Genomic DNA, 12108 nt, shown 5'->3' on the forward strand with positions numbered 1-12108 from the left:
CTGTGCGGAGTTTTGCACTTCTCCCCGTGCTCACGTGGGTTTCCCCCGGGTTCCCCGGTTTCCTCCCACCGCCTAAAAACATGCAATTAAGTCAATTGAACAAGCCAAATTGTCAACATAGACACGCTCCTAGTTAGTAATTAGTTTCAAGAGCATTCACTTGCTACAGCAGGGGAGTTCTCGAGATCTACCTGAGCTCAAACTCCCCTCCCGCTTTGCAACGGGAGGGAGCCCTGGGCTCGAGGATCTCATGAGCTCAGGGCTCTCTCCCGGGACAGCATGCCAAACAAGCTTATAATTAATCATCAGCTAAGTGTGAACTCTTGAAATGAAAAAAGACAAAAGGCTTTTCACGTTTCCAAATGGTGCATGACGATGGGTTTAGCAAATCGTGGGAGGTGCTGCTGGGTCAACTGGAAAGTCTACATGCATGGTGAAAACGAATGTGGGATGCTTTGATCGTTTGCTTTGTTGTGCAACCAATGCACTTCCAAAGCCCTTGCTTTACTGGGACTTTGCCATAGGCTATCCTGACACTCTAATTTCCCCCTGTCCATAAACTTGGTGACCTACTGCATCAATCAGTGTGCCTAGCACTGACAGGGCCAAAGCTCTGTAGTGCACGGCATACAAGTGGGAACATGGCTCTCTAGGTCCCACCACCTTGGAGGAACATTGCTGGGACTCGAGGCGTACATATGCCCTGAGCCTAAGTGCTTGCTATGGTGGCACATATACTAAAATTGGGTCGATACAGAGAAGATTAGCATGGCCCCTGAGATAGGATGACACGCAAATCCGTGAAGTGCTCCATATTGCTGTTTTAGTGCGTGGGTAAAAGTACAGAAATGAAAAAAGACAAAAGGCTTTTCACGATTCCAAATGGTGCATGAGGATGGGTTTAGCAAATCGTGGGAGGTGCTGCTGGGTCAACTGGAAAGTCTACATGCATGGTGAAAACGAATGTGGGATGCTTTGATCGTTTGCTTTGTTGTGCAACCAATGCACTTCCAAAGCCCTTGCTTTACTGGGACTTTGCCATAGGCTATCCTGACACTCTAATTTCCCCCTGTCCATAAACTTGGTGACCTACTGCATCAATCAGTGTGCCTAGCACTGACAGGGCCAAAGCTCTGTAAAGCACGGGATACAAGTGGGAACATGGCTCTAGGATAGAAAGGAGAAAAGACAAAAGGTTTTTTACGATTCCAAATGGTGCATGAGCAGGGTTTTAGCTGTTGGGATAGTTTACAGTTTAACCCAAAGAATGACCAGTCTGATAGATGAAGAAGAGCTAGAGTCAGAGATTCAAATAAATAAATAAATCAAGTTTACCTAAGACAGTTTGCAGTTTCATCATCAGAAGCCAGCTTCAACACTCGCAATAAGTTCCTAGGCTGCTCTGCTTACAATCACCAATCAATAACAATTATACTCTGACATAATGTCATTTCCAACTGAACACTGTGATTATCAGTTTTCATGGAACAGGCAGATAGCAGCTCATAGCTGATATCTAATGAGAGAGAAAGAGAGTTTTGAGCAATCCAGAACTGTTAATGTATGTTTACTCAATTTAAACATACATTAAACATAACATTAACTTCAATAACATAATTTTATTGTAATCTTTTACTCAAGCCCGTCCTAAAACATATAAAACAGAGTTGACATGCTTTTTCAAAGTAATGCTGTTACAGTCAACAACAGTTTTAGATCTTTCAGGGGTTAACTGCATCCATCAAAGTATTATTTCAACCCCCATTTATGTTACTTATATATTACTAAAAATATTTAAATCCAACCATAAAGCTGCTTGTTTGCACAGACTTACATGGCACATTTTTTATACAGACATGTCTCTGTTACTTTTACAGCCAAAAGTCAAAAGTCATGGTGAGGGCTAAATCAAGATAGCAGTGCACTCACACAGAATATTATCTTCTAAGACAAAACATACGCTATTCTTTACTCCCATAATGTTACTGTCAGTTTCTGTGCTTAGTTTTTGGCTACTAGACACTTAATATTTAGATTTTAGCTTTTCATTGACAATTAATTGCCAAAGGCATTTTTTATCTTAAAATCGGTTCTAAAATCATTTTAAACCTAAGAGCTTAGCTGAGCCATTTACTGCATTCTGCTCTCATCTGTTTCTTTTTATATCAGAGTTTAACACCAAAAGCAACAAGAAATTGAGAATGAAATCTTACTAACAGCGCTTAGCTTTTGCTTGATTAATCTGCAAACCATCCCAAGATGTGGAAACTGTCCAGATCGGTCCAATCAAGTTAGGGTCATATTTTTTTTCGGGATTGCTCCTGGTGCATTATTGATCAATCAACCTCGCCCTAATATTTCTAGGTTTCTTGTCTGACTTTTGTGGCCACTACTATCTAATGGATACCGATTAAGATGTTATTTAAGAATTTATTTATTTATTTAACTATTTCTTTCCCTAATAATCTGACCTACTCTATTCTTAGGATTCGGGCCCTTTTGTCTGTGAAACAGCAAGATAGCAGTGGTGGAACTAATTACAATCTCGGGTTAATTTAGTCCACTACTAAATAAACCAGTCCAAGTTTTATCCCCGAGAATGTCCTAAAAGCCTCTTACACACCCGTCACTGAGTACTTAACTCTGGGTGGAGGAGGTACACCCCTCAACTACTGTTATACTTATTACTATCGTTATAGGTGTACCGCAAAATGCACCAGCTCACAAGGGGATTCCACACAAATCTACCACAAAATTTTGCCTTTCATTCACGTCTGAATGAGAACCCAACAGCGTTCCGTTACTACCCACTACTCCACAGACCATCCCTAGTCTATAATATTTTAAATCTTTCTACATTTCTTTTTGTTGATTGATCAATGGTGTCACCAGTAAACAAGTGCCACGCGTCCTCCACCAAAACTGTAGGGATAGTATACAGTTTAACCCAAAGAATGACCAGTCAGGTATAAAAAAAAGAGCCAGAGTCAGAGATTTAAATAAATAAATCAAGTTTACAGAAGATAGTTTGCAGTTTCATCAGCTGAAACCAGCTTCAACTCTCGCAATGAGTTCCTAGGCCGCTCTGCTTACAATCACCAATCAATAACAATTATACTCTCACATAACGTCATTAACTGCGTCATACATATAGGTGTTCTAGCCTGATTGGTTAAAACACAGATAGACTAGGAGAATTTCCACGTGGGGTTTGTGCGTATATTCTGAACAATATCTTAAAGGTGCAGTAGGTGATCTGTCAAAATGCTAACCGCTTAGCATATTATCTTTGGACGGCGGCGAGGGACTGTGATTTAAAGCCACACCCCCTGAAATCGCGAACGCGCACACCGCGTACAACAGCAGACAGACAACCCCACTAGTTCATGTCATTTGCCAGTTAGTTAGTGCCAGCGCCATGCAAGAATTACATTTATTACTTAACCACACTTACATGCTATTTCAGAGTGAATATTCAGAGTAGCGATAAACAGTATAGGAAGGCTGTCATTGTTCAAAAATGACCAAACGTAAATATAAAAGCAACTTCAGCTCAATAAAGCAGGTTAGGCTGAAAAGCGCTATTTGCTGATGTTTTGTTGTTGAACTAAATATAAATATTTCTATAAATCATTATCAATGCTGTCAAATGACCTTATGAAACTGAAAATAATCACATCAATATTTCACCGCGAGATTTCAGTGGCTGAACAACACGTCTGTGCATATAAGTCATTCATAACACAACACAATCTAACATCAGCTTAGCCTGACTAAAATAGTTTTAAAACAGAACATTACCTCCCTAATAGTAATACTTCCGCCATGGTGTTGTCCTTCCTTCAGCGTGCTAAAGTAACACCAATATTAATTCAAGTTTTTAAAAGTTTTAATTCAGCATTTGATTTCTCCCGGTCCGTCTCGGGACCGCGCACGGTCGCTTATACAGACGGGCACACGCTAATGGCGGATATGCGTGAACAGATGCACAGAAGTCCGAATCTACATTTGCTGACAGACAGCATGACCTGCTTATCGGAATTATGGGAGATGACAGTCCGACTCTATTTAATTGGATTAACATTTTTTAGTTTTATGCTTTACCCAGAATATAAAAATACATATAAACACATTTAGATCATTTACTGTAATCATTACTATTGGACAGTGAAGAGACTTTTAACCAGAACAAAAATTAGTGATTGTCTTCAGAAATTCAGTTTCTGAAGATAATCACCTACTGCACGTTTAAGCATAAACGTCAGACATCCCTTAGACTGATTAAAGCTGACTCCAGACCTGTGAAACGGATCAACAATCAAATAGAACACACACTCTTAAAGTATAATCTGTTACTTATTCAAGGCTGAGTGTACTCTCAGCCATCTTTATCAAAACTGGTTAAAAATTGGTATAGTAGGAGTTACTTGGAGTAACGATTGATGACCAACTAAACTTCTCTGACCACATCTCTAGAACTGCTCGATCGTGCAGATTCACACTCTATAACATCAGAAAGATCCGACCCTTCTTATCTGAACATGCAGCTCAACTCCTTGTTCAAGCTCTTGTTCTCTCCAAACTGGATTACTGTAACTCTCTACTAGCTGGGCTTCCAGCTAACTCTATCAAGCCTCTTCAACTGCTCCAGAATGCAGCAGCACGAGTGGTCTTCAATGAACCTAAATGAGCACATGTCACTCCGCTGCTAGTCCGTATGCACTGGCTGCCAGTTGCTGCTCGCATCAAATTCAAAGCTCTGATGTTTGCCTACAAAGTGACTTCTGGCCTTGCTCCTTCTTATCTGCTCTCGCTTCTGCAGATCTATGTGCCCTCCAGAAACTTGCGTTCTGTGAATGAACGTCGCCTCGTGGTTCCATCCCAAAGGGGGAAGAAATCACTTTCGCTCACGCTCAATCTGCCCAGTTGGTGGAATGAACTCCCTAACTGCATCAGAACAGCAGAGTCAACTATTTAGTCTCCACTACACTTCCTAATCTGCAATTGCCTCTCTGAATATCACACTAACTGTACAAAAAAAAAAAAAAAAAAAAAAAAAACTAATACTACTAATACTTCCCTTCTTAGACTTTACAGACCTGAAACTTGCTTATAGCACTTATTCATTGTTGCTCTTGGTTGTGTAAATTGCTTCCTTGTCCTCATTTGTAAGTCGCTTTGGAAAAAAGCGTCTGCTAAATGACTAAATGTAAATGTATAGTCTACATTCAGGCAGTCATATTCTTATCATAGTCATAGTCTATCTTGAATAAAAAGTAGAATTATTTTAAAAGAATTAACCATAAAAACAGCAAAATCACTTTAGACATTTTAGATTAGTATTAACTCATAGAAATAACAATAGAAACAGTTGATTCCAGTCCTCAGCCCTCAGTTCCACTTAAGGTCTCCGTGACCTCTGACCTAGTTTGGTGGCTTCTGATAATAGTTATAAAGAGACAGGCAAATGCACTGAACATTCTTATATTAAGCAATGTGTTAACTTATTCATTAATTAAAATAATTTCACAGTTAAATACTCATTCAAATGATAAAATCATTATATTTAATAAAAAAAAATCATGAGAAACAAGATGATGAGAAAAGGATAAACGTTGGTCCATGATAAGATGGATTGGAAAGCAGAAATCCGAATCCTTCAGCAGGAGAACATGTGTTTCAGGATTGGAGGTTCAGTGGTAGAATTCTTCCCTGCCAGGCGGGAAACCCAGGTCCGATTCCCGGCCAATGCAGTTGCTCGTTTGTGTTGCTATTCTTCCAGCTGCAAGTAACAGCCTTGTGGCAGCCATACAACACAAAGGCAAGAAATAACATTGTTCAGTATTGGTGGTTCAGTGGTAGAATTCTCGCCTGCCATGCAGGAGACCCGGGTCTGATTCCCGACCAATGCAATTCTTGTTTTGTGTTGCTACTCTTCCAGCTGGAAGGCTAACAGCCTTGCAGCAATCACACCCCACTAGGGCAGTAGCATAACCATATCAACATTGGTGGTTTTGGTAGAAATCTTGCCTGCCATGTGGGAGACCTGGGTTCGATTCCCTGCTAATGCACTTGCTGTTTTGTGTGGCTCCTCTTCCAGCTCTGGTTGATGGCCTTTAAGCACTCACACAACACAAAGGCAAGGAAGAACATGGGTCAGCATTAGTGGTTCAGTGGTAGAATTCTTGCCTGCCTTGCGGGCGACCCGAGGCCGATTTCTGTCCAATGCAATTCCTCTCTTGTGTTGCTACTCTTCCAGCACTTGGTAATAGCCTTGCAGCAATCACACCCCGTTAGAGCAGCACCATAAGCATATCAGCATTGGTGGTTCAGTGGCAGAATTCTACCCTGCCATGCCTGAGACCCGTGTTCGATTCCCAGCCATTGCAATTCCTATTTTGTGTTGCTACTCTTCCAGCTCTGGGTAACAGCCTTGCAGCAATCACACCCCACTACGGGTGCAGTAAAAGCTTATCAGCATTGGTGGTTCAGTGGTAGAATTCTCGCCTGCCACATGGTAGACCTAGAGTCGATTCTCGGCTATTACAAGTGCGATTTTGTGTGGCTCCTTTTTCAGCTCTGGTTGACTGCCTTTTAGCACTTACACAACACAAAGCCAAATTACAACATTGGTCAGCATAGGTGGTTCAGTGGTAGAATTCTCACCTGCGACGAGGGAGACCTGGGTCCGATTCCCGGCCAATGCAATTCCTGTTTTGTGTTGCTGCTCTTCCAGCTCTTCCAGCCTTGCAGCAATCACACCCCACTAGGGCTGCAGCCTAAGCATATCAGTAACGGTTGTTCAGTGGTAGAAATCTCGCCTGCCACGCAGGAGACCTAGAGTCGATTCCCTGCTACTACAAGTGTGGTTTTGAGTAGCTCCGGTTTCAACTCTGGTTGACGGCATTTTAGCACTCACACAACATAAAGGCAAAGAACAACATGGGTCAGCATTGGTGGTTCAGTGGTAGAATTCTCGCCTGCCACGCAGTAGACCTAGAGTCGCTTCCCGGCTAATACAAGTTCTGTTTTGTGTGACTCCTTTTTCAGCTCTTGTTGATGGCCTTTTAGCACTCACACAACTCAAAGGCAAAAGATAATATCGGTCAGCATTAGTGGCTCAGTGGTAGAATTCTTGCCTGCCATGCGAGAGACCCAGGTCCGATTCCCGGCCAATGCAATTCCTGTTTTGTGTTGCTACTTTTCCTGGGGCCTCATGTATCAACGCTGCGTACGCACAAAAACTTTGCGTACGCCAGGTTTCACGCTCAGAATCGCTCACGTTTGGATTTACTAACAATGAACTGAACGTGGGAATGTGCGCAGCTTCACGGCAGCTTTCTGGCAGGCGTACGCACATTTTTTGTGCGTGTCTGTTTCATTTCCATTGGCGACTCCTATAGGCAGTTGTGTTAAATTCCACTCTACAAAGTGTCTGAGCCTTGCAATGGCAGCTGTATGAGACGGGTTCAGCAGGTATATAAGGTTTCCATACCATACATTTGACCAGCTAAACATTAAAGCACAATTTGCAGCAGTCGCCTGTTTTCCCAATGTAATCTGAGCGATCTACCGCACGCACATTGCTATAAAGACACTATCTGAAGATGAATTTGCATGCGTGAATCAGAAACATTTCCATTCAATAAATGTGCAAATAAAATATGTTGCTTATTGATATGAACTTATTGATGATTCCTACTTGTCTTTCTCGTGATAAATAGTTGGCAAAATCTGATATGTAGCGGGGGAAAAAACAAGAAAGAGTTCATCAGATGCTGGATTCGAGCCAAGTTCATGCTCGAACGTATCAATTCATGATCACATGCGTCTTACGAGTAGCGCCACTAAAACTGTTAAGCCTCCTGCAACATTTTACAGATATAAACCACACTATTTCTTTTTTTTTTTAATGCACTCAGTGCGATGTTCAGACCCAACTGTGTAGACTGCATCAGCTAAACTCTCCCAGTCTATTTTTTTCTTTTGTTGTTAATTCCGGAGAACAAACTTGCAAATAACACCGCTTTTCTCCGGTCTACCTCCGAAAGCAGCACCTCCAATTCACATTCTGTTCAAAGTTTCTCTTTTTGCTTGCTTTTGACATTGCTTTTTCGTTGGGTTTTGCCATTAGCATAGTAATTAGCATATTCATACGGGGGAGGAGGCAGGGAGGGTTTTTGTGCTCGTGCATGTTGTGCTCAGTTTCACGTTCATTCAGATGTACAAAAGAATATGCGTGAGATTCGGCGTACGCAGTGTTTCATACATCTGAATTTTTTTCTGCGTACGCACATTTACAGCTTTGTGCGTACGCAATGTTTTAGTAAGATTTCCACGCAAGTCTTCGTACAAGAGGCCCCAGCTCTGGGTAACAGCCTTGCAGCAATCACACCCCACTAGGGGGGCAGTATAAGCAAATCAGTATTGGTGGTTCAGTGGTAGAATGCTTGCCTGCTACGCGGGAGAACTTGAGTCGATTCCCGGCTACTACAAGTGCGGTTTTGTGTGGCTCCTTTTTCAGCTCTGGTTGACGTCTTTTTAGCACTCACACAACGCAAAGGCAAGGAAGAACATGGGTCAGCATTGGTGGGTCAGTGGTAGAGTTCTCGCCTCCCACGCGGGAGACCCGGGTCCGATTCCCGGCCAATGCAAATCCTGTTTTGTGTTGCTACTCTTCCAGCTCTGGATATCAGCCTTGCAGCAATCACACCTCACTAGGGGCACAGTATAAGCATATCTGTATTGGTGGTTCAGTGGTAGATTTCTTACCTGCTATGCGAGTCGATCCCCGGCTAATACAAGTGCAGTTTTGTGTGGCTCCTGTTTCAGCTCTGGTTGACGGCCTTTTAGCACTCACACAACACAAAGGCAAGGAAGAGCATGGGTCAGCATTGGTGGTTCAGTGGTAGAATTTTCGCCTGCCACACGGGAGACCCGGGTCCGATTCCCGGCCAATGTTATTCCTGTTTTGTGTTCCTACTCTTCCAGCTCTGGGTAACAGCCTTGCATCAATCACACCCCACTAGGGCTGCAGTATAAGCATATCAGCATTGTTGCTTCAGTGGTAGATTTCTTGCCTGCCACACAGAAGACCGTGGTCCGATTCCCGTCCATTACAATTCCTGTTTTGTGTTACTACTCTTCCAGCTCTGGGTAACAGCCTTGCAGTAATCACACCCCACTAGGGCTGCAGCGTAAGCATATCAGCATTGGTGGTTCAGTGGTAGAATTCTCGCCTGCCACGTGTGAGATCTGGGTCCGATTCCCGGCCAATGCAATTCCTGTTTTGTGTTACTACTCTTCCAGCTCTGGGTAACAACTTTGCATCAATCACACCCCATAGGGCTGCAGAATAAGCATATCAGCATTGGTGGTTCAGTGGTAGAATGCTCGCCTGCCACGTGGGAGACCCGGGTCCGATCCCCATCCATTACAATTCCGGTTTTGTGTAGCTACTCTTCCAGCTCTGGGTAACAGCCTTGCAGTAATCACACCCCACTAGGGCTGCAGCACAAGCATATCAGCATTGGTGGTTCAGTGGTAGAATTCTCGCCTGCCACGTGTGAGATCTGGGTCCGATTCCAGGCCAATGCAATTCCTGTTTTGTGTTACTACTCTTCCAGCTCTGGGTAACAACTTTGCATCAATCACACCCCATAGGGCTGCAGAATAAGCATATCAGCATTGGTGGTTCAGTGGTAGAATGCTCGCCTGCCACGTGGGAGACCCGGGTCCGATCCCCATCCATTACAATTCCGGTTTTGTGTTGCTACTCTTCCAGCTCTGGATATCAGCCTTGCAGCAATCACAACCCACTAGGGTTGCAGAATAGGCATATCAGCGTTGGTGGTTCAGTGGTAGAATGCTCGCCTGCCACGCGGGAGACCTAGAGTCGATTCCCGGCTAAAACGTGAGCTTTTGAGTGTTTCAGCTCTGGTTGATGGCCTTTTAGCACTCACACAACATAAAGGCAAGGAACAACATGGGTCAGCATTGGTCGTTCAGTGGTAGAATTCTGCCTGCCACGCGGGAGACCCAGGTCCGTTTCCCGGCCAATGCACCTTCTGATTTTGGTTGCTACTCTTCCAGCACTGGGTAACTGCCTTGCAGCAATCACAACCCACTAGGGCTGCAGTAAAACCATATCAGCATTGGTGGTTTAGTTGTAGAATTCTCGCCTGCCATGCGGTTGATCTTGAGTCGCTTCCTGGCTAATACAAGTGCAGTTTTGTGTGGCTCCTTTTTCAGCTCTGGTTGACGGCCTTTTAGCACTCACACAACACAAAGGCAAGGAAGAAAATGGGTCAGCATTGGTGGTTCAGTGGTAGAGTTCTTGCCCCCCACGTGGGAGACCCGGGTCTGAATCCCGACCAATGCGATTCCTGTTTTGTGTTGCTACTCTTCCAGCTCTGGGTAACAGCCTTGTATCAATCACACCCCACTAGGGCTGCATTATAATCATATCAGCATTGGTGGTTCAGTGGTAGAATTCTCGCCTGCCACGTGGGAGACCCGGGTCTGATTCCCGGCCAATGCAAGTGCTGTTTTGTGTTGCTACTCTTCCAGCTTTGGGTAACAGCCTTGCATCAATCACACCCCACTAGGGCTGCAGAATAAGCATATCAGCAATGATGGTTCAGTGGTAGATTTCTCGCCTACCCTGTGAAAGACCCTGGTCAGATTCCCGTCCATTCCAGTTCCTATTTTGTGTTGCTACTCTTCCAGCTCTGGGTAACAGCCTTGCAGCAATTACAACCCACTAGGGCTGCGTATAAGCATATCAGCATTGCTGGTTCAGTGGTAGAAATCTTGCCTGCCAAGCGGGAGACCTTGAGTCGATTCCTGGCTAATACAAATGCAGTTTTGTGTGGCTTCTCTTCCAACTCTGGTTGACGGCCTTTTAGCACTCACACAACACAAAGGCAAGGAAGAACATGGGTCAGCATTGGTGGTTCAGTGGTAGAAACCTTGCCTGCCACGCGCGAGACCCGGGTCCAATTCCCAGCCAATGCATTTCCTGTTTTGTGTTGCTACTCTTCCAGCTCTGGGTAACAGCCTTCCAGCAATCACACCCCACTAGGGCTGCAGTGAAAGTATATCAGCATTAGTGGTTCAGTGGAAGATTTCTTCCCTGCCACACAGGAGACCCTGGTCAGATTCCCATCTATTACAACTCCTGTTTTGTGTAGCTACTCTTCCAGCTCTGGATATCAGCCTTGCAACAATCACACCCCACTAGGGCTGCAGAATAAGCATATCAGCATTGGTGGTTCAGTGGAAGAATGCTCGCCTGCCAAGCGGGAGACCTTGAGTTGTTTCCCGACTAATACAAGTGCCGTTTTGTGTGGCTCCTGTTTCAGCTCTGGTTGACGTCTTTTTAGCACTCACACAACACAAAGGCAGGGAAGAACACGGGTCAGCATTGGTGGCTCAGTGGTAGAGTTCTCGCCTGCCGTGCGGGAGACTTGGGTCCGATTCCCTGCCAATGAAAATCCTGTTTTGTGTTGCTACTCTTCCAGCTCTGGATATCAGCCTTGCAGTAATCACACCCCACTAGGGCTACAGTAAAACCATATCAGCATTGGTGGTTCAGTGGTAGAACTCTCGCCTGCCACGCGGTAGACCTTGAGTCGCCTCCTGGCTAATACAAGTGCAGTTTTGAGTGGCTCCTTTTTCAGCTCTGGTTGACAGCCTTTTAGCACTTACACAACACAAAGGCAAAAAGTAACATCGGTCATCATTGGTGGCTCAGTGGTAGAATTCTCGCCTGCCATGCGGGAGACCCAGATCCGATTCCTGCCCAATGCAATTCCTGTTTTGTGTTGCTACTCTTCCAGCTCTAGGTAACAGCTTTGCAGCAATCACACCCCACTAGGACAGTAGTATAAGCATATCAGTATTGGTGGTTCAGTGGTAAAATTCTCATCTGCCATGCGGGAAACCCGGTTCCGATTCTCTGCCAATGCAATTACAGCTTTGTGTTGGTACTCTTCCAGCTCTGGGTAACAGCCTTGCATCAACCCCACCCCACTAGGGGTGCAGTATAAACATATCAGTATTGGTGATTCAGTGGTAGAATTCCCGCCTACCACGTGGGAGACCCGG

The 12108-nt window shown here is 44.3% G+C and overlaps 2 non-coding genes across 2 annotated transcripts; both read left to right on the forward strand.

Moving 5' to 3' along the window:
• Positions 1-713: 713 nt before the first annotated feature.
• On the forward strand, positions 714-820 carry LOC137495065 (U6 spliceosomal RNA). Its single transcript, XR_011015009.1, has one exon. It is a non-coding gene; the product is annotated as a U6 spliceosomal RNA (small nuclear RNA).
• A 7763-nt stretch (positions 821-8583) lies between these two features.
• Positions 8584-8654, forward strand: trnag-ccc (transfer RNA glycine (anticodon CCC)). The gene has a single exon. It is a non-coding gene; the product is annotated as a tRNA-Gly (tRNA).
• Positions 8655-12108: the final 3454 nt, after the last annotated feature.

This window comes from Danio rerio, chromosome 4 (assembly GCF_049306965.1).
Source record: "Danio rerio strain Tuebingen ecotype United States chromosome 4, GRCz12tu, whole genome shotgun sequence".
Taxonomy (NCBI): Eukaryota; Metazoa; Chordata; class Actinopteri; order Cypriniformes; family Danionidae; genus Danio; species Danio rerio.